Here is a 23,258-nt window from a genome sequence, read left to right as displayed (position 1 = left end):
TGAGAATGGAATAGCAGGGGCTTTGCAGATCTAGGACCGAGCAGCACAGAGTGCGCGCAGGAGGGCCGATGTGATAGAAAGGGTTCATGAGACATTGAAAGTAAATAGAAAAACAGCTCATACTCCTACAAACTCCAAGCCAGCTGACACTTTGTGTCATAGGAAACTTCATGGACCAGGACCTCTGGAAGGAGAAGTCAGAAAAAGGACTTGGAACTGAATCTTTCTCTGTATCCCTACAAAGCAGTATGCAGTGAATTTAAATTGGGAAACAAAMAAAAAAAAATCACACAAAATACTAAACATTAATCTTGTTTGAATTATTCGGAGATGTTATTTGTTATAAAATTGAAGCAAATTTTGAAATTGAAAGAGATTTCTGGTTCTACCTTGTATATGCAAAGAAATGTTACCTTAAAATATTAAAGAATTTCAGTGAACTTAGTAAATGTATTATTCAGCTCTGTTTTTTTTTTATTTTTCCATCTGGGGAGGAAGTGAAGGAAGAAAACAGCCTCAAAATATTCTCTAGTATAGCAACTACCTGTTAATGAGATTGCAGCCAAATAAACATTCATGTACTATTTCAAAAATACAGTCTGGCATATGTGACTGGATGGGCTATTCTCCTGCCTCTGCTGCTTTTTCCCCTCCAGTGCAGACCAGTGAACTTCTGAAAAACTGCAAATCAAAAGCTTGAAGAAAAAGAAGCAATCTTTAAAGATGCCAATCATCTCTCCTGATAGTTGCCATGCTTAAAACAAATAMAAAACCTGATGCATCTACACGAAGGAGCTTTGTGGAAAGGAGACCAAGAAACAACTGATGTGAAAGATCAAATTAAAAGTCAGAAAATGTACTTTACCTGAATACATGGAGGATGGATTAGACAAGGCAGCCTGCTGTAGCCAAGTCGTATTTGGCAATTTGCTTGTGCTGGTAATTTACAGGACCCTTCCCACCTGCATGGAGAGGTACCGTAGGAAGARTGACTGATTGGCGCAGAGTGAAAAATGAAGTAGCTCAACTCGTCTCAAAGGCTCAGCCACTTGTCAAGATCAGTTAAATAAAAAATGATTCCATCCTCTCAGGCTCATGTTAAGGTAATTAGAGGTAGCATAATGCACATCTTGCATTATGTATGTTATGTGCGATCAAGAAGGATTTTTTTCTGAAAATACTGTATATTATTGGAAGAGAAGGCGGGAAYGTGGGGTTTTGCACTTTTGAAGTTTATGCAGAGTAGTTCAAAAACTCTTTTACACACATACCTTGCCAGGCTTTTACTTGATCTTCACCGAGAAGTGTGAATATCACATTTGCTAGTCACTATGTTCAGACAGCCAACAGCCAGGCCTCCAAAGCGAAGTATCTAGGTAGGAGAAGGCGAGTCACAAYCCAAACTGGGCCTTGGTCTATCACAATGGTAGAGCACCCAGCACCTGGATCCTCAGATCAAGAGCTGAAGGGAATCAGCAGTACTTGCAACGGACGATATGCCCTCTCTTAGAACAGTCAATCAAAATACTAAATGCATTTATCTCTAATATGTACTCGTGAGAGGAACAATGTGATTCTACTACTGCACACAGAAAAAAACAACATATTAAAAATTTCACAGATTGAGCCAAAAAAAAAAAAAAAGAGGCTATCTTCAAGTGCCACTACAAGAGAATCTTGAGAAATTTTGTGTCTGAGGCAACAGAAACACCTTCTAGTTCAACAAGAGACGAGTGCAAAGGTGTGCATCCACTGCAGAACACGAGATGAGCAGAGGCTGTGGTCCGACTGGCTAAGYAGTAGCCCTGCTGAAGGCTCCAGAGCCGGCAGGTTATGCTGGATGCCAGGTYGATCATGGTCCCCAGCACTGCTCGCTCATTGCAAGCGTGCCAGACCACATGCCCCATGCCCAGGAGGGCAGATCAGGGGTTATTTATTATCCTGCTCTACTTGGCACCAGCGAGGCTGCATCTCAAACACTGCAACCGTCTTTGGGCTCCGCAGTTCAAGAGGGATGTGAAGAAGCTGACGAGGGGTCAGAGGAAGGCTGTGAAGATGGTCCAGGTCGCACTTTCTTAGGAGGAGAGGCTGAGGGAGAAGGACTTGTGTTGTCTGGTAGAGCACAGGCTAGAGGCAGCTCCAGTCTGCAGCCCTTTGCGAGGTTTGCAAAGCAACCACAGCAAATTCKTTGCAGCAATGACAAAGGAAAAAAAGCCCAAAAGTGCACATATTATGTAAGACTGGGCATGAGTATTTAAGAAGGAAGATGGAGCACAGGAGCAAGAGGGGTTTGTCAAACATCCATCCTTGGAAGATTTCACAACTRAGCTAGACAAAGAAAGGGTTAATCTGATGCAGCACTGCCAACAGTCCCGCTCTGARCATGCAACTTGATTTGAGAACTTTCAGAAGTTATTCCCAACCAACAGTTCTCTCTTTCTAAGAAATTATACGGGTAGAAATATTTCATATACATTCCCAAATACTTTCTCTTAAATAATAAAATAAAATCAATGAATAATTAAAAATATGCAAAAATAAAAATGTAACTATATTTGGTATTTTTAAGAGGAGGATTGTAGGCACTGTTTTGAAAAAAAGAACAGAAATCTATTAGAAGAGGCAGAAAAGGTATGTTTTTGTTATCTAAACATCAAATCTAAACACACAGGAAAGGAAATTTTATATGCTTTAATACCTTTACATAACCATTAATCTACTTCTATAGATGTAATCAACTAAATATTATATGTGACATAATGCAATATTATTCACATATAATTATTTTATAAGTTAAAAAATAACAACTCCCTACTTGAAAAGAACAGAATGCTGAGATCTAAAACCATTTTCATTTGTTTAATAATCTTTCCCAAGGGCCTAAAAGGTACTGAACAAGTACAGCCTCTAATGACTCTGTAATCCAATTTTGCACTTGGCTTATTATAGTAACTTGTGTTTCTCATCCATCACTCAGCTCTTCTGGGCAGAGAGATCTAGTCCTGATCCAGTAAAGCATCCTGATTCCTGTGGGTCCCATCCAGATCATGCAGCCTAGATATTGCCTTTTAAGTAAGGAGGATAAAAGAAGTGGGCAGTAGAGAGAGTTTTAACACAACTTCCWAAGCTAAAAGCAAGCTGAGATGTAAGGAAAGCAGTTAAACAAACAGACTGCAATAAATTGTTTTCCTCATGGATCAAGAYAACATCTGAGTTGGAACTGTAACTAAAATCACTATTCCCTTCCTGGGATTCATCTTGGATGGTGCAGCTGTATTCCTTCCCTTTCCGAAGGAGCTGAACAACTGTTCAGTCTAGCTTTTAATTTACTCCCATCTGTATTGCTAAGTCATGCGCAATAAAATAATTTGAATTTTCAAGTTGGATTATTCATGTGAGTATGAGTTTTACGGTCATGCACTAAATTGTACTTTTAGTAAAAGTACTTAAAAACTACTTTTTTTAATCACTTTGATAAATATATTTCAGATACCGTTATTTTTAAGTGTAGCTTCTTTTAGCTGTTTGTTACCTTGTTGGCAATTAATTAAAAATAAGTTTCTAGGCAAATAACTGTGTACAATACTGACTATACATGTAATAAATAGCATTACTAAGTTTTGCAGCACTTTGACTGCCCTACACAGAAGCAAACATAACATATTGTCTTTTTAAAAAAGGATACCATTTAACTTTGCTGCTTTGGTAGGTTATTGCAGCAAGATTACTTCTAAGCTCCTGCAGTCCATTTTTATCTGCATAACCACTATTAATAATAATAATAATAATAATAATAGTAAAAGCTATAAAAAAATACAAAAAATATTTACAATTCTTCCTGGGAATTAACACTGAATTAAATGCTTTTGGAGGAGGAGAGAGAAAAAAAGAGGCAGAAAAGGTTCATTTATTGTATCATATCTCTCTACTACTAGTTAGATAGGATCTACTGCATTCATACAATACAGAATGACTTCTGATTTAAATTTCTTGGCCAGCTCTGGGACACTGCAGAAGCAGCCCAGCTGTTTCTTGACTTCACATTTGATGTTAAACCTTTCAGATCTTAGTGCAAAGCAGAAAGGTATGAGCTAAGCTAGTTATAATATACGTTTCCTACARGAAACTAAATACAACTGAAATAGATTTTGTAGCAGAGCTGGGCAAGAAATAAAGCAAGCACAGCATGCAACGACAGTGCATCCCACTCTAACACATTCTTATGCAGCAGGACTCGCCTTAGACAGGATAGATGTGTTGCGTATGTATAGATTGGATCTAGCAATAAATGCAATTGCACAGTTAAGCTAAACTACATTTATCAGTTCTATTTAATAACTGGGAGCATTGCCTGTACCACAAGACTGCAAAGTGATCATTCATCTTCTAGTCTATTCAAGCATCCTGACATATAATCTAGCAACATAATCTTTGGAAAGGCAAACGCAAAACCAAACTACACTAATTCYTTTTTATTTGAAAGACAGGTCTGATGAAATACATGATTTATACTACGTTAGGAGCCAACATTTGGCAAGATGGCGCTCCGCGGGCTGAAGACACGGAGAACTGCAGCTACTGAGATTTGCTGAACAAGGCAGGCTAAGCACATCTACGTGTTCAGATACAGGTTTAGTTGCCTTGCTCAGAGAACTGAAGTTTGAGCGTTTCAGCTTATACCCTCTGCTGTCACAGACAACGATGGTAGCTAATTCCCATGCCTTCTGGAATCCTGGAGATAAAACAACTAGGAACACAAAATCTCTAAAATTGGTAGTGGGAATTCCTGGTCCCAAGGCATTAATACAGTATCCTCGTACTCTGCAGAAAACTGAACCCAGTGAGCCACTTCCTACTTGCAGTCACGGYGCACAACAACTGCCACATATTTATGTACATCTCATTTACATTTATTCAAAAAAAAATACATCTAACTAGGAATAGTCCTTCAAACTTTTTGAGCAAGTTTTAGTGCTAACAGGAAGTACACTGAAATTTTAAAAGGAAAGTTCCATTTTATAGAAAATTTAAATTTTATCACAGTTATTGCAAAATATTGCAGTTAGGATGTTAAAAGTATGCAAACATTCCTACTTTGGCACCAACTCCTTGAGAGATGAGATATATCCAATGTAATTTAGTTTCTATCTGATAAGAAGAGCTTAACTGCATCTGCAGAAGACTTATCTGCTGATCATTTCAAAGTAAGAATGTAGTGCTAATTAGGGCTAGCATTTTCCATTAGTTTATGTTGCTTTTAGGAGATACTTGTTCTGAAAAAYGTTCTATTTTTTCTCCCAAATTTAGAAAACCTATTGTATGCKAGGGTGAGCCTGATTCCTGCCAGAGATGAGCAAATAGGCAATAAAATTTCCCATTTAAATGATGATAATTTTAGTCATAATGATACCATTCAGCAGAATCACAGTTATGCAATACTGTGTTTTGAAAGGTTCTGGAGCCATGCTGCAATATTAATTCTTGGCATTGGAGCATAATAATTTTCATCTATCGATTCAGAGAGTGGAGAGAAACCTGCCATGGTAAGACTCAAAGATGTCCTTTAGCTTTCTATCTTCGGTCCACTCTTGAACTCTATTCTAATCGCACAGAGAATAAATCAGATGGATTTGAAAAATCACTGAACCCTGCCAGGGGTTTTGGATGAAATCTGGGGGAAGGGAGCCCAGGGCTTGGGGGAGTGGTGCCCAAAGCAGATCTGCTCTGGGGAATGCAAAGCAAAGCAAAACGGAAAAAAATCACCATCTTGTTCTCTTCATCAAGAGGAGTTTGTAGAGACATCTCTTAACCTAACACCCACCACAAAAATAAGGAAAAATACAGTATGTTTGGCAGCTAGACTGTCAATAATTTTGTTTAAATTCCTAGACAGCCATGGCTCTGATTCACTCAATTTACTCGGTTTAATAAAATATGACCCTGTGGGAGTAGCTTGTTGCAAAATGCACCATAACCATCTTCGACTTACAATGTGAGAAATGAACTCTGAATGTCTGGACAATTTCTCCTTCATTTGGTTCATTAACTGCTGAGGAACTTCTGCATAACTTACTTCCTAAGCACTCCGGCTATATAGAATTCAAGCAAGGAAAAAACTTTGCTAAGAGCCTCTGAATGAATGTAAACTTTACCCAGGACTTTTAAAACAGAATGGAGTAATGCAAAGAGGGAGTTGAGGGGAAAGAGGTAACAAACTGAATAATTATGAGATCAATAAACAATTAAGCAACTCGCCAAAGCTATCCAAAGGACCCTTCAAAGCAAAAAGACAAAGACTCTATGTTAAACACAATTCTTAAAAGATATTTAATGTGCACGAGCAAAAGCAAGCAAGTTGATCTTATTGATCTGGATGTCCTAATTGTGGTGCTACCATCAGAGACAGGTCTCAAACAGTAAAGGAAAGAAAAAAGAAAGAAAAAGGCAAGGCAAAGAGAAGTGGCAAACGCAATGGAGTTGCATTTGTAGAACCCTGAACTCAGACCTGCATTTTTACTCTACCAGACTTTTTACTCAATTTTATTCTACTGAATTTGTGGCTTTTAAGCAGTGATTCTACCACAGAGAGAGTAACACAAGAGACTGCAATGAGAGCCTTAACTTTGACCACGCATCCCCTCCCCAAAAACCTTACTGGAAGATGGAGCTCTCACTCTCTAGGGTATTTCCTAAATTCCCACAGCMGCTGATGGGAACCAACGTACGCTGGGAAAGCGAGACAGCAGTGAGCTCTCTGGTGCGGCAGGAGGGGCAGGACGATCATCCCGAACTGTGAGTTTGGCTTCCCGCCTGCCAGCCCGCAGCTACTGACCCCGAGCGCCAGGGCAGGGCCTCGTGGGCTGCTGCTTGCGAGCAGCGAGGGGGCGCGCGCCAGGCTAAGGGCAGGGRGCAGCCGGGAAGACGCGGATCCAACGTCACCGCAATTATCGCTGGCTCAAAACGATGCATAACGCTGGGTGCTGCCTTTACAGCTTTCCACACACGTCTGCAAAGGGCTATGCAAGCAAATGAGGCTGAGAAGCAAAGGAAGCGCTGCAGTGGCTGCATCCCTCTCACGCCGAGGTAAGGGAAGCTGTCCGAGGTCCTGGCCCTTCACACAGCCCAAAATCCTTCTAATCACTTCAGACATCATCGCTCCGCAATTAACTGCCTGCAGCTTCGAGACCAAATTGCTCATAACCTGCCTCTAAAACAAATTAACGGGACCGGTTCCCCGCRTTCCCTCACAGAAGCAAACCCCTCTCCTCAGGGGCTGCGGGGGGAACCTTTCACGTGGCCGCTGCTGGCAGCGCTTCACGCGGCACACGCAGAGCAAACTGCCGCCTCGAGCCGGGAAACTGCGGCAAGCAAAGTTGTGAGGGGAGAGGCACGGAGAACTTTGCTGCATTCGAGGCATGCAAACTGCTGCAGCCTTGACAAACACGCGGCAACTCCAGGGAAAACTGAGCTTGGGCACTGTGCTTGCCGATCAGCCCTCCATTTGAATGGAAAATGAATGAATAATAATTTCTGTGTAAGGTGGGTGGAAAGCCCAGATATCTTTTACTCAAATACTCCTTATTCACTTAGAGCTAGAAAGTCAAAGCGATATTTGAATAAGCTCATGTTTGCAAGTATTTACTCTCACGAGCAAGAGTTGGCAGGCTTGCAAGGCTGCTTAACTTTCGGGAAGGGATTATTTTCTGTTTGTTTGTGCAACTCAATTTATGCCTGAGGCAAAATGCATCAGGAGAAAAAGATCACTAAGAGTCTGAATATAAAATAGTTTGTGGTATCACAAAACTGCTGGTAAATGGGGAAAAAAAAAGAAAAAACTTTCTTATGGATGAAATCATAAGAAAAAAGATTTTGGCCTGTGCCTGGAAGTGTTTCACTGCAGGATATTTAAGGATAAAAGATGTGCGCGCTCTTTTGTTTTCCCCTCTCACCCTGTCCTCATGCTATGTATTATGTATGGTGCTACTGATTGCAATAAAAATTTCACTTATGAAATGCCTTTCACTCAAGGACCTTTCATGCAACTGTGAACTAAGCTCACAAAAGCTCTTCTTAAATCCACTCTCACTTCTTAAATCATATTAAATTGTCTTTGATGTCTAAACTCTCTTTCATAGGGCATTTTAGCCCTATAAGGTGTGGAAGGATCTCTCCTGCAGTAGGGAAAAGTATTTTCTTTTAAGTTAGGGAGAGGTAAGATGCAGTACAGGATCTGTGTTTGTTTCATAGAACGCACCAGAGGCCACACAACATAAAGTCAAGGATCCTCAAGTGCCACCACTCGAGCTAGGAACCAACCACTACCATACAGAGCAGCATGCATTCGACAGCATCCAGATGTTATTTCATTTTCTCCAGTGATGTAATATGTGATGCAATATTTGATCTTTTTCTTGTTGTTGTTATCTTCTGGGGAGGAGGAGGTTAACTGCTTCTTTCAAAAACCTTACACTTTCTTTTTTTTCCCAGAAAAGTTGCTTCTCTACCTAGTTGCCAAGTAGTCAATGTTATAATTGTTCTGACAACTATATGACTAATGCGTGGAAATGTCTTACCCCCTCCTACACAGAGAGATTTATGAAAGTAGGTGCTTTGCTAAATATATCCCCCCCCACAAGGCTATTTCTCTGCTATTTTTCTGTTATGTGACTACCTGTGCATAGGCTCCTTTCCTATCTGTAGGCCCATCTGCACAGGAGAGCTGGCAAGAAGAGCACTATCTCTTACAAGTTTTTAACCCTTCACTAAACAGAGCTAGAGAAATGCTTAGGAACAGGTAAGCATTTCAAAAAAATCACCAAAAGAATGACCTTTTGAGTTCTTATGCTTTAATACTATGTCATTTTCCTCAAAAGCTACCAATCTTGTCCCCCTTTTGCTATCATTACAGTCTCAGCCCCTGTACTTTGCAATCTGGGTATTTTTAGCTCCTTGGGCAGGAAAAGGCAGCAAAGGCGCCTTTTGTTCACTTCCTTTCAGGCCCAGCATCATTGCTGAGGCTACACAAAGGAACACACAATTCTGCAAATGCTGGTGACTCCTGAAGAAACAGAGCAGGGCACAAAAGCACGTCTTAAATACAAGGGAAGCCTTACTTAAAGTATTCCACAATGATGGGTATATTAAATATTTCATAGATTTCACTTGTGTATAAACTATTCTCATTCAACTTTAATGGAAATATCAATTAAAAATGGAGAGGAAAACAAAGCCCAAACCACGACAATATCCCAATTTCTGCCTCACACGGGAGAATCCGCAAACACAATGTCAAACACATGAAATGAAGTAGCATACAAAATACAGTATAGCTGCACTTAGATGTTACCTTGCACACAGCCTTCAAGTTCTCTTATGCAAGATGCTGCAGCACAGGTCTACAACACAATGTCATCATGTTAATGAATTTATATATAATTATATATAATTTATATACCTGAGATTCAAATTAATATTCTTCCTCTACTGTATCAAAACTTGCTTGCTTGCAGCCTGGGCCTGTTACAAAAGGTCCTACATACGTACAGGAATCTGAATGACACCACGAAGGATGCACATGTTCATTTTGCAGATCAAGGCCTGAAGTTTCCAAGGAAGTCCATTTGAGACAATTATATATTTACCTGTGTGACTTAAACATAAATTGCCACACATGCCAGGTTTTCAGGTAGTATCTACTTGTTTATAAACTCAACTTACATGCTAACAAGACCTTGAACAGTCACTGGTTGTGGCTGAATTTAACCACAGGGCAATCTCTGGCAGAAGCAGAATATTTGTTTCCCAAAATCAATTCAATTCTAACTGATAGAATGTTTTTATTTGCAGATAAACTAATAATTTAATCATGCAGAAGAGCTCAGTGGAACAGACAAACAACATTCAGTTTTGCAGAATGAAAAAAAACTAGCTTGAGGACTGCACAACCGAAATGGTCAGGAGTCACATAGACAAAGTAATATTAAATTTCCTAGCTGTCACACTATTCCTTTGTATATTATAACAAACTGTCCGATTAAAAAAGTTTTTTCACATTTTTCTTTAATACAGAACATTTAGGAGAGTAGCTTTGCAGATGCCACAACTATCTTCCACAAAATTATTCTAATGGGGCAACAACATTTTACTTAGTGCATATCCTCTTCCAAAACATTTCAGTTAAAACTAATTAGATAAATTGTATTGATTTTAGTTAAAACTTGAAACATTTCTACATTCTTCTACTAAAAAACACAGTATTAGGAAGAGCTGGAACTGAAGCCAAATGTTTTATGTCTTTTTAGACAAATGCTGTATTTTGTATTGCTGGATACTGAGTAAACTTTTCTTGGTAATGGTTTCATAAATGATAAAAAGAGACTTTAAAAAGTCTAGTTTTTCCCACATCTCCTCCTGAACAGGGGCAATATGAGGAAAAAAAAAAAAAAAAGTTATCTGCTGACTATGGAGTCTCTGTCAGGATAAACTCTGGGGATCTTATAAAGAGGACAGTTGTATAATGGGACATTTAAATTCTTTTGTTTGCCATCACTTTGATTACTAACCTATACCGTTTGATACTAAGAAATACATATAATCTTAACCTATAAGATTTTATATACATAACTCTACAAGCACCATTGTAACACTTTTGCTTTAGCAGTTAATTTAGTTTTATAACTGAGTAAGAACACAGACATGGAAAAATAGCATCTAGATTGTATCATATTTGCTTTCAACAACTTTCCTTCAAACTATTTATCAAATTACTTTGCATAGTATACGCATTTCCAGATTAGCACTGAGATAACCCATACATCGTTTTCCACTGATTCAGTTACAATGATTCATTCTAATTCACAGATTTTTAAAAGAGCTAACATAAATTAGGAGGTTTGCCAAAGCTTCCTATCTACTCTTGTGCAAAACTGCCCCAAATACAAAGTTCTGATCTGAAAAACCCTCAGTCATTCTCTCCAAGTGCTCTAGTAAAGGGAATGCAATGTCACTGTGGAGTATTACCTCACAATGGAAATCTAGCAGTAAAATTTGACTTTGACTTCTAAAACTAGGGAAGTGAATTATGAGTAAATCAAGAAAGAAGAAAACATACAGATCCCTATCACTATATGCCAACTCACTGGAAACTGAGATATGAATCCATGGACTACCACAGTCTACAAGATACTTCTAATCACTTTCTGAGCATCCTAAAATCAGGAAAATTCCTAAGACCAGCAGGTTTTCAGCTGTCCCTGCTGTACTGAAAGGGGAGAGTCGTTAATTCCTCTATGAGGAATCAACCTGTTCCTGCTGCCTTGCATACAGTCATTTCAACCTACATTGGGAGAGCAGAAAATACTGCTCTTCTGAATTCATAGCTCCCAGTATTGCTCAGTGATAAATGACAATACAAGCCACAGGGAAATCCAGGCTTAATAAGTCTTAGTTTTCCTTTGGATACATTGACACAGTAACACTGAATAGCACCTCATGAAGCACATTACTAGAAGATTAAGTCCTATTATCTTATTCAGTGACTGCCTAAAGAACAGCAATGAGGAGACAATTAAATTTAGTATCAAAGAACACACTATTGTTTTACATTTTGATTAGCTGCAATTGATGTATACTGCATGGGTGGAGAATGACGAGTAGGGAAGGAAGGTCAAAGATACAAAAGCGAGCACTGTTGTTCCAATCTGTCACTGCAAAATACACCTCCTTGCACGCAGGTGCTGCTGCAGCATCACAGACCAAGTGTGCAAACTGGAAACATTAATTAGGTCAGGACCTCCCAAGATGTACAAATTTGGCAACTGCTGCTGAAAAGGGAGAAAGAAACGAGGACTACATACCTCAGGGCAGAGAACTTCTTGGCTGTTTGTTGTTGATAGTGGCTGAATATAGTTACCTACAAAGAAAAGCCCTTTGCTATTTGAGAAAATACTTTTTCTGGCTTGGACTATGAGACACACTACAAAACTCAAAACTAAAAGGACAGTGAGCATGTATCTCAGCTCTATGAAATGCATATATATATTTTTAGATTTCCATCAGTAATTTCTCCACAAGGGTTTAGATCACATAAATTAGTCCCATAAATTAGAAGATAAACTACAAAAACTAGAGGCTAGCCCAGGCAGACCGCACACAGTTGCAACCTCTACCACCTAATGCAAATGCCTGCAGGTGTAGGTCAAGTTTGTTTTGTTCTTTGCTCTTCTATGCCCTCCCCTCTAACCCATGTACACACACTAGCAAAAGAAGCAAACAAATAAAAAATCAAGTCCACAAATGAAGGTGTTTTATGAAGACAGAAAAAAGACGTATACCAACTTTGAAAGCTCTGCATATAGTTTCTCTCAGACTTGAAGTGCTGAATTTGTGCATGAAACGGAGTTGGCACCAAAAATCTTAAAAGTTAATTCATTTGGAGAAATACAAACTAGGAAGAAGCTCTGAGGCCATGCCTTTGACTTTCTTGGATTTAGCTGTCAAAGTCCTGAGGCAGTTCAAACAAGAGGACTCCGTCAGGCTAGAGGCACACAATTTTTTTCTTATTCACTAATCACGTGAGTTCTCAGTTTTACGGAGTTTCCCACTCCATAACACACAGTTTGAGCACTGCATATTTTCTTCCTTTTCAGCCACAAAGGTATTTTGTGTCTCTTTCACTTTCTTCCTTTTCAACATATTTTTTAAAACCTGGGCAAACTGAAATGTACACAGCATCCTAGTTTCCCTACTGATGTTAAAGATCACTACTCTCTTATTTATTCACTGGCATGACACCGTCTTTTTTAGCACAATATTACTGTGGGAGCCTCCTGCTTTGCTGTTTTGATCTCAGAGCCTTTTCAGATTCTCTTTTACAGAGGAATACCTTCAGAATGAGAGACATAACCCATATTTGTCATTCTTAAACATACCATTTTGCACCCACTATCACCCTGCATATCTGCCTTATTTATCATGCTGCCACTAGCTGCTGCTGGAAAAGAATGCTCAGTTCACATACTTTAAATGAAATCAGGATCAAAGTGGTGTATTGATTTATCAACAACATGTAATTAACCAGCAATCACTGAGCTATACATGCTATACATACTACAGAGCATCAGGAGCTGCACTAGAAGAGATAGAGCACAATATCAGACATCTATAAAATGAAAATGAACATCTAAAAATGTCTAAAAACTTCTATATGACTTGTCAGAAATGGCATCACTCAATTCCTCATTAACTGTGTGGCTTAAAGCAGGCCCTTTTTGCTAGTAGGGCTGGCTCCCCTTCTTGCTCCTCTCTCCTCTTGGGTGCTCCAGCTGCTCTCTGCAGGTGGACAGGCCGGGCACAAAGCAGCCCACAGCTCACAGGGGCCCGTSCACCATGCACGACTCTGCTCGTTGTGTCCTCTATTGCCACTCTAGTGGCTGGATGAAGGCTCCTCACAGCACCCAACGGCACCTTGGGCAGGTCAAGCCTAAGGCTGCAGTGACATGAGGCAACTCCTGGCAACATCAAAGCAGTTTCTTGCTATGTTACTCCCTCTCTCCCCCACCACAAATTTTCATGGTTCTTTTATATTTCTCTTCAAGCTGACTCCTTCGACTTAAATGTTTTCTTGTATTTCTTCTCTTTGGCATTATCATTTTGGAGCTTGTCCTCTCAGTTTTGGGCATGTCATTCACACACATGCAGTTGGCACTCACCTTCCCCTGCTCGCAGTTGTTGAGATGCCTGCTACTCAGCCAAGGTGGGCCTTACACTTAACATTAAGCGCAATTTTCTCTGGGTGATCATTTATGTATCACTATATCGTTGATACACAAGTATTGCAAAAAGGAATGATTGTTCATGGTATCTGCATAATTCCCACGGGAAAAAAATATGCCAAGATATTTCCACATAATAATTATTTTTTAAGTAGCTGGCAGGTTCTTACAAGCTATTAAGTACCCTACACAGTTCAAAGTTCAAATGTACAGTTTGTTTTCCATGGTAACTTCTATCTACCAGCCTTGCAATGTCATTATAGCCAAATCATTGTCTTAATAAAAAATACTTTCCATACAACCATACTGTTTGCCATTTTCTTTTCTTTAATTCTCTCTCTGCTGGAGCACATGCTGCATTCCCCATTATTTTGCCTAAACTTATATCGGACTGATTGGTCACTGACTAACAAGGTCACTGCACTTGCATTGTTTGTGTATTTTCCAGATATATAACTTGCAGTACCCTTACGAAAAAAAAAAAAAAGAAAAGAAAAAAAAAAAACCAACAGGATTATTGATTTGAAAATGTTTATCCCTAAAAGTTGTTGCCCAGTATCCTTTCTTCCTTTATCTTTTCTAAGTAAGTATCCTTAATCTTGATTTTTCCAGCTACATAAGTATTTATACTGAATACTTCTATCATTTCTGCATCACTACTGCTAAAAACTCTATGTGGGATACCTGCAACAACATTTACAGCATATTCCAACTTCCTTATCCCACCACTTCTTTCCTATCAAGATTTCTTCTAAATGTCTTTGGGAAATCATCTTTCTCTTACCACTTGTAATCACTATGCAGTTTATGATTTATATTGGAAATCATCTGTCTTTTTTTTTTTCCCTTCACTACTATATTCTAATTTGTTTCCATCTTGGTTTAATCTTTAATTTTTTACTCCATATTCTCTCTCATCAAAGACAGCCTCATAGTCAAACAAGAACTCTTTTATGATTCGGGTTTTCCTCTGACAAAATAATATATTCTCCTTAGAAACCTTCCAGCTTTTCTTCACACTCTTCCATCTATATTTCTCTCCAATCAATTTTTCTCATAATTTTCCTCAGCTTTAGAAGACAGGTACTTTCACAGCAGCATTATTGGCTGCATTTTATCTTTCATTTGCTATAGGCAACCATCAACTTCATCTTTCTTTGCCACAATAAAATCTGATAGAGATGATACTTGATAACTGATGCAATACCTTGTGCTCTAAGATTATAATCTATAGTCCCCTGCAACTCTTAATGATATTTTATTGCCACTGCATGAGATTTTCATATATATTCCCAAACTGAAATTTCTCATGAAAAGACAATTATTTTTCCACACATTTCAGAAAGGTACTTAAGGAGTAAATCATCCTAAGCTATGGTTTGATTCAGTAATCTGTAACAGATACCTCCAGTCCATCACTTACTGTATATTCAGGCCTGGCCAATTCAGTGAAATGTGCATTACAAAAAGAGGAATATCAACATGAACATGTGCTGAAGGTGAGGGTTTTCGACCTCTTTCCAGTCCAAAAGAGAAATCCATTATGATTTTAATTTCCTGCACCACATACAGTCAAAATTCACATGAGCATTAAATGCAATAAAAATCTTACTGAAGTAGGAGACGGCGCACTCCATCTGAGCAACCTGAAAGGCTAATGGGGTCACCATCCTCTCCCTTGAGTAGCTGGGCCATCAGCAACCCCTAGAGAAATGAACCTCACTTCTTTAAATGATGTAACAAATATAAAAGTTTGCCTCCGGAAAAATAATATATAACCACTTGTAGAAGACCWTGCCTCTCAAAGAAGGCCCCACAAATAGTGTACTGGCTACGAAAATTCTTGTAAAACCAAACAGCTAAGTAAAAATCCCGTAGCACAGCATGTATGCCCTTTGGCAATGAAGCTCATGGAATCTAATATATTTTTGCGCACTTCATTTGCAAGTTGTATGCATTGAGGGTGGAAAGGCCGTGCTTCCTTCACTTAATCCTTCTCTTCCTGCAGATCCTCTTCTGTAGCCTTCAAAAGACAACCTCCAAAACTTGCTGTTAAAATAATTATGTCATAACACTCGGATATTTATGTGAACACAGGCAATGCAGAGAACTACACCAGCACGAAACTCTTAGGCATGACTGAGCATTGAGCTGAAAAATACGACATTTCATAAAATATTGTGTTTGTGTTATAGCAGCAATAAGGACTAGATTATTTTAATAACCCATTGGTTATTACATTATACACTGATGAAAAAGACTCATTACTACCTAGGATGTCATTAAAGACTGAAAAGGAAATGTGGAACATTTAGAAATTTAGAAAGACAAAAATGTGGACTTTGTGGCATATTAATGCAAAATGACATTCAGAGCTTTTTTTTTTTCTGTCTATAAACACAAGCATTTTTGCTACTGTTGACTTCTTGAACTGAAACAAGTTTTGTGCTTCTTTTATGAGAAGAAACAAAAACTAAAGCCACTGAGCAGGAACAATCCACAACCAAAGTCATCAACACAGCCCCGACTCCCATTAGTTGGAGTAGAACTGGGTTTCATCATTGCACAGTGATAGAAGAGAAAAGGAAGAAAGGATAAATAGGATTACTGGTCTGCATGGAAAAGTTACTTTATAACAGACTGATGCCTACGTATTATTGWGTGCCTTAGGACAGAAAAAATGAGCACTATTGAATAAAAACCTAAAGGATTCTTTCAAYTCATACTCTGCAAGACAGAATACCCACTTTGTACCAGTGAACAGACTATCATCCCTGCATCCTCTCATGAAGAAACCTTCTTGCCTTGCTCCCTATTTCAAATTCCATCATTCCAACATCTGATGGGTTTCTCAGCAAACTCTAAGCATTAGGTCTGACCCTTAAAGCAATCATCCTTATACACATGGTGATGGAGAAGCACTAGCTACTGGATTTCAGGAAGCCAGTTCACGTTACTTTGTCCATATGAATACAAAAGGAAACCACATCCATATTTCCGTGGACTATTTTGATGCACAGGTTGGAATGGATCCCACAGCTACAGAATAACTGAAAGAAGATCCTTCATCCTTAAAGGGCATTTTTAAATTACCACTGGGTTTGCAGACAAGAATTCAATCATTTTATTCATTTTGCTGTGACGTTCCTGAGCAAGGTTCACCCAGTTGCATGTGAAGGCATCACTGCTGCAACTGATTGCTTTATTTTGGGGCTGGCTTGTTTCCTTCATAATTCTCCCGATTTTCCTGCTACACTGCATCCCCTCAGTCCCAGGGTAACAAGCACAAGCTCTGCAGCAAACACTATGGGGGACTTTATCCAGCGAGCCAAAGCTGCCTGTCTCCCTTTCAGGAGCAGCAATGGCAAATCTCATTCCTGCTTTGCGAAAACAGAATTTCAAGAGCTTTCACGGTCCAGTATTTCAGTTCCGAAAAGCTCTGGTATATACCTGCAATGCATTTTAATCTGCCCAAGGAATAAATTCAGTCCTGGCAAGTTTATTGTTGTTTCTAATTGTCAGCGACTGCTACACTTCACTTGCCTGCAGCTATCCAATTAACATATCACCACTACACCAAATATTGTAATATGCTCAATGTCCTAACAACAAGTGCCTCACACTCCACTTCCATCCAACAATTTTGTCCTAATTGGGTTTCCAACATATTAGCAGATGACAAGGAAGGAGAGACAAACAGACACAGGCGGCGGGATAACGCAGCCACGGAGCTGCTTGGCTCATGGCTGTGCAAAGTTGTGTGCCGAGATGCCTCGGTTGGCGAGGAGAGAGACAGCGAGGCAGAGAGAGGAAAAAAGCTCAGCTCAAGAAGYGGAAAACATGTAACTTGTGCCCTGCGAAATTGCTATGGCAACATTTAAACAAAGAGCAGAAAGCCTGCAGGATTCTGCTGGCGCTTCCTTGGATACCACATGTAAATCCTTGTTCASTTCCATTGTGTGCATGCACAAGCGTCTGATTTTCACCTTTCCCTCTAACAGACAGCAAAATTCCCGGGCCTCCTACCAGGAGCTCTGTGTTAATTCATTTCCAGGTACTGCAGCCAGTGTGTTTGAGACTAAACACACCGCTAGTGTCCTCACCTCCCTCTTCCCCCAGGGGAGGAAATTACAGTGACAGGAAATAACAGGGAGCCTTCCTTTCTGTRCAACGTCCCTAAACAAACCTCCCCAAAAGGGGCACCAGTCAGGACCCGGTGTCTCCTGCTGGGCTAAGGGGAGCTGAGGCAGGATCCTTCCCAATGGCAGCTCCCAAGGACGGTGCCTTGCCCAAACTGTCAGAAATAGGGGAGGTTTCAAAGCAGGATTCCAGACTACCCTGGCTCCTGCCACCACTGACTCCTCCTCATCTTGCTTGGCCTGTGGACACAGCCCCTTACAGCTGCTGGAGACATGATCTTCATTATGCTTTTCGTGGGTCTGCTGGCAAGAGGATGGCTCGGGATGCAGAATGAGGCACTCTCTGAGTCGCAGCCCAAAGTCCAGCCAGCTGGACCACTCTGGAAATAGCTGGGTGACTCTCTGGAATGACTTCTCCCTCAGACTTTCAGCTCTGCCTCAGTGGCAAGCAGAAGCAAAGGGACATCTCCAGGCAAAGCCAAGGCGGGAGCCAGGAGCGAGGCGGCAGCTTCATCCCGCTGCCGGGGCCTTCCCTCCGCCGAGCTGCCGACACTGCCTCGCCGGAGCCTCCCTCGCGCCTGCACCAGGCTCGCCCAGCGCTCGCTACAAACCTGTCCCGAGCCCCGCGGAACGGAGTCCTTCCTGCCTCACATGGCAACAGCAGCATTTTCACATGGATCAGATGCAGCTTTTTAGGTCACGGGTAAGATATTTTAAAGTCTAGATGATGGAAGCCATGACAGTATCTTGGGAATCCCTGTCACTAATTTCACACGGTTGCTTCTATCCATTTACATCCCAAACACCCATTGTTAGTTCTTAGTTGCTTCAGAAAAAACATTTTTCGCTTGCTGTTGCTACCAGGGTGGGAGATACCGTGATGGAGAATTTGCTCCTCCAGCAACCTGAGCCTGTTCCTATTTCAGATCAGTGCAAATCATTCCTGATGTGCAAAGAGACACGCACTAGCTATCCCCCTGCAACACTGARCAATGGCTTGCCAATAAAACTCCAAGTTTGAGACAAATGATCTCTGACTTTCTGTAAAACAGCTCAGCAAATAGAGCAGGACTCTTCAAACACAGCTCACTCCTATATTAGCACCTGGGTATACGCGGAACAGGTCAGTGTGCAGCCAGATTCCTAGCTGTCCRAGGTCATTCCTGAACGGATTGCCCACGTTTTGGAAGAGGAGACAGCCACAGGATCAGCAGTTACTGCTCAATGATACCCCTGTGCTCAGGCACAAGCAAAGAGCGCGAGCTCCTGCCTGCGCCCAAGACGGGCTGCTCCTCATTTCGGTGCGTGTGGGTTGCTGGGTTTGCCATTTCTCTCCGAGCAGCTCTCGGAGCTCTGGCTGCCCCTGCACAAGCTCTGAGAAACTCGGCCCTAGCATGAGACTGAACGAGTTAAACCCTGAGCTGCTGCCTGTGTCTTTGGCTACCGTGTGAAGCGCATGATTCACTCCAGTGCGAAACTGTTGCCTCTTTCCAAGCAGACATACATCCCCATATTTTTAATGCTGACAAGGTTTGCCTATTTCAGCCCAAACTGGTGGCTAAATTTTCCCAGTGCTTCCTTATCACATCAAGAAAATTCTCCTGGTAGTTATTGCACAAAATGAATGAGGCACCTATGGCAGCTTTCTATTGTCAAAAAGTAGACTTGCTCTATCAGATTTTCTGTTTATGTGCTCACTTGACAGCAGTCCAGGGAAAAGCTCGGAGATGCCTTTTCCTTAGCCAGCTTCTTTTTCCTTCAGTAATTACTGAGCAGCAGCTTAACATAAATTTAACTGCTCTCTTACTGAAACTGCTGATTTAAGTGTAGCCCACAACAGGGCACAGGCTTATAAAAATACATGAAGTAATGGAGAGCAAAATTTTATGCTTATTTTCAGATGCTGGTAAACTTATTACCCACTTAGTGTCCCACCAGGAAACATGTGCCCAGAGAAATAAATGAGGCAAAAGCATTTTGCACTAAACCCATTTAGCTATAGAGAAGGATGAGAGCGACTGGAGCTGGAAGGAACAATTCTTGTTGTAGCTGCTTCCTCCTTTATCTACGCACAACAGCACAAAAGGTCTGATTTGTTTGCATGGCAAAACAAAAACTTCCAGGGATTTCCTTCAGAGCAGAACGGGACCCTAAACCGTAATCCTTTATGAGCAGCCAATGCTTAAGAGGCATGACCTCCAAACAGAAGCACTTGGGACACATCTCAAAGGTAGAAGGTCTCATTTCCATTGCAGAAAAAAATGCAAGAGGCTTACATGAAATAACATAGGTGATGTCAGAGAAATTAGAGTGAGAGGGGGAAAAAAAAAAAAGAAGAAAAAAAAAAAAGTTGACATTTATTTATTTATTTATTTATCCAGGGAAGTTAGAGCTCTAGTTTGTGTTGCTTCACACAGGAAGCCCAAGAAAAGGGAAACACTGCCAGGAAAAAAAAAAAAAATGTTAAAAATCAAGATCTAGCTCTACCAACACCTTTCCCATTCCTGCTTCTTTCCCCTCCTCCAGAATACTGCAGCTAGAAAAAAGTAGATTGAATGGCAAAGCTAGTTCTGCACCCTGCCTGCCAAAAAATATCCATATCTGTCCAATGGTTCATTTAATTATGTGTTTCTCTCCCTCCTTCTCCTCCTAATTTGGCCTAATTACGACTTTCAGTTGGAGCCTATATGCAAAGGCCAAGGCTGAGGAGGATGGAGGTGAAAGAAGATAGAAAGGAAAAATAGAATATAAAAGAAGGAAGAATTTCCCAATGTACAAGGTAAGCAGTCATGCCAGGAGAAGGGACGGAAGTGGCACTCCTCCCCACAGGCACACAAGGACCTCTATTTTAAACACCATCTCATCCTGCCTTTATTCCACACCCCCACATCACAGTTCTCCAGCAAGAGAAAGAGATTTGCTGATTTGCTACTTACACATCTTTGCTAATCCATGAATCCCACAAGCTATTCTTGATTTTTTTTTCTATTTTTTTTTAATCAATGCAATAACAAAAACCTCCTAATACCACAGTATCCTTACTGCTTGTCAATCACAATAAACCTCCTTCAATTGCCATGGAAGTCCTAGGGGAGCCCGGATTCACCACAAAATCACAAAGAATTTCCTAGGAGATCTGGAGGGCACGAGTGGCTTGTACAGCAGTTTGCAAAACTCCCCTTCAGCAGCAGAAGGTCCTTTCTCCGCCTGCCACTATTCGCTTGTTGCAATGGAGTGTAAAACACACCATTTCCCTCAGTCCTGCTGCCTCAAAATCCACCGCCACCTCTTGTCCTCCCCCMCACACACCAAACGCCATCCTTCACCTCCCTGCCGGATTATAAAATTTTCCTGTTAATACACCGTATCGATCTGCAATGTCAGGCTGGATGCCAGGCTTTGAATTGGAGCCCTTCAGTTTTAARCGCCTGCAAAATAAATAAATAACCCCGTTCCATGCATGCAATTCTCCGCAAGTTGCAGCAGTTTGCTCCGAGCGGGCAGCCAGGCAGCGCAGCACCACTCACTGCAGCGGCTCTCGCAAAAACCCCTCCGTGCTGGTGAACATCTACAGATGCCACAGAGCAGACCCGCCGGCATCTGCAGCATCCTACCAGGCTGGAGTTTTACCGGCACCAACATTTCGGCTGCTGTGAGATCCTGGTTCTGTCCTCATTCCTTCCTGACCTCCCCCTTGGCCATCAGCAAAATGCAGACAGATGATGGCTTAGAATTCATCAGATTTCTCGTTTCTTAAAGGTAGGGGACAGGTCGGGGAATCAAACCAAGCGACAAGGGAGAAGGAAGGAAGTGGAGAGGCAATGGAATTGCCTCTATTTTCCTTTCCAACCAATAATAAAATGGAAAGGGTACTTACTGTATCCTCAAAGAGTATCCAGCTGGAAATCCGAGCGGTTATGAAAAGCCAGGGTGGGGGAGGGGGCAGGAAAACTATTTCATTTCAGCAACGGAACCAAAATTAAAAATAAGGAAGCAAAACAAAAATAATATATCCAAMTGCAAATTCCAATCACTTTTGAGTCCATACAGGTGCCAATCCAACCCAACACTGCCAAATTCTCCCCCTCCGGCAATTTTTCTTTCTTCTTCTCTGTCCTTTTTTTTCTGTGTCGCTTTCAACTTTTCTGCTGGAAATCGCTGTAGTGGTAGCACTGACGATCGCCTTCGCTGGAGAAGAGGGGGTTAAAACACCAGGAAAAAAGCAAAACCCTTGCAGAGGATGAATGGTCCTTATCCTTTCCAAAACTTTTTCATTCCACTATGGATCCTTTGCCTAGTTTCCTTTTTCTGAGGTTTTCTGCCTCTGTCTCCTCTGCTCTCCATGGCTCGCTACGTAGTTTTTCTCTGGAGCACAGAAAGGGCTGCATTTCTTTTTAAGGAACCTTCCATCTGCACTCTTTTAGCGTGATCTTCTTGTGGCTGTTAAGATCCAGGTCTCGCCGGGCAGTTTTCTTCGTCCCCCTTCTCTGCTGCACTATCAATTCTCCAATCCGTGCGGCTGCACAGCGGAGCGGGGGTTCCCATTCTTCTCTTTGCCCCTAGCCCCCCGCGCTCCTGCAGCCCACAACTTCCCGTCGCATCTGGGGTCGCGCCTGTGCGTACCAGAACGACAAACTTTTCGTGTCTCTCCCCCCCTCCGAAGATCTGATTAGATTTCCAATCACAACCCAGTGCGCAATTGGATTTTTGATTTCAGCGAGAGGCCGGCAATCCACAGCACCGGCACCTGTCCGCGCTCCAAACTCCACGTTAGATCCCTTCGCCTTCCCTCCGACTCCTCTGCATTCTCACAATCTCACATTAAATGGAGCGAGGAGGGAGGGGAGAAAAATTCAAGGTTCCCACCAGCTGTCAAGAACAAATCCATCCCCTCGTTATTTTTTAAACGCTGGGGACGCGTGTTTTCAACGCCCACTCTCCTCCTTGCCCCCCCACACCCCCAAGATCTCTCTGATGTTAAAACTCCCTCGAGGGGGCGCGGGGGGCCCTGGGGAGGCGAGATCTGTCCCCTCAGCTGCCGATTTCCCAAGCGCCGGCTCCCTTCGCGCTCCGTCTCGGGCTCCTCTCCATGCTTTGTGGAGCAGCAGCAGCTATGGAGATCCGGCAGCACGGAGCCGCAGCAACTTGTGTCCCGGCTCTGGGCAGGCAGCGGGGCCGGCTCAGGGCTCTCCGCTCCGCGCGCCCTCCTCGCGCCGCTCGCTCTTTGGGCAGCGGCTCCCGGCCGCCGGCGCCGCGTTAATTCCGATCCACAAGTTGGCTCCGGCCGCCGCACGGCGCCCGCTCAGGCTCCCATCCCGCTGCGCACGCCGCTCCTCCGCCCGCGGCC

At 41.7% G+C, this 23,258-nt stretch overlaps 1 protein-coding gene across 6 annotated transcripts in view; it reads right to left on the bottom strand.

The window, feature by feature from the left end:
• LRRC4C (leucine rich repeat containing 4C) overlaps positions 1 to 23,258 on the bottom strand; it is a 146,587-nt gene that overhangs the window by 71,095 nt on the left and 52,234 nt on the right. For 2 of the 6 annotated variants that reach the window (XM_026034735.1, XM_026034737.1), the window contains exon 1: positions 21,789 to 23,059. The exons of 3 other annotated variants lie outside the window; for them this stretch is intronic. The gene's annotated coding sequence lies outside the window, so the exon portion shown is untranslated. Of the gene's footprint in view, positions 1 to 21,525; positions 21,545 to 21,788; positions 23,060 to 23,258 lie in introns of those variants that run through there. One more of the 6 variants, XM_026034740.1, reaches the window with a different exon arrangement.

The sequence above is a fragment of the Nothoprocta perdicaria genome, unplaced genomic scaffold (assembly GCF_003342845.1).
Source record: "Nothoprocta perdicaria isolate Ctin4 unplaced genomic scaffold, notPer1 scaffold_15, whole genome shotgun sequence".
Taxonomy (NCBI): Eukaryota; Metazoa; Chordata; class Aves; order Tinamiformes; family Tinamidae; genus Nothoprocta; species Nothoprocta perdicaria.
The sequence above is the reverse complement of the archived record's forward strand: the minus strand, read 5'-3'. Positions and strand labels throughout refer to the sequence as shown.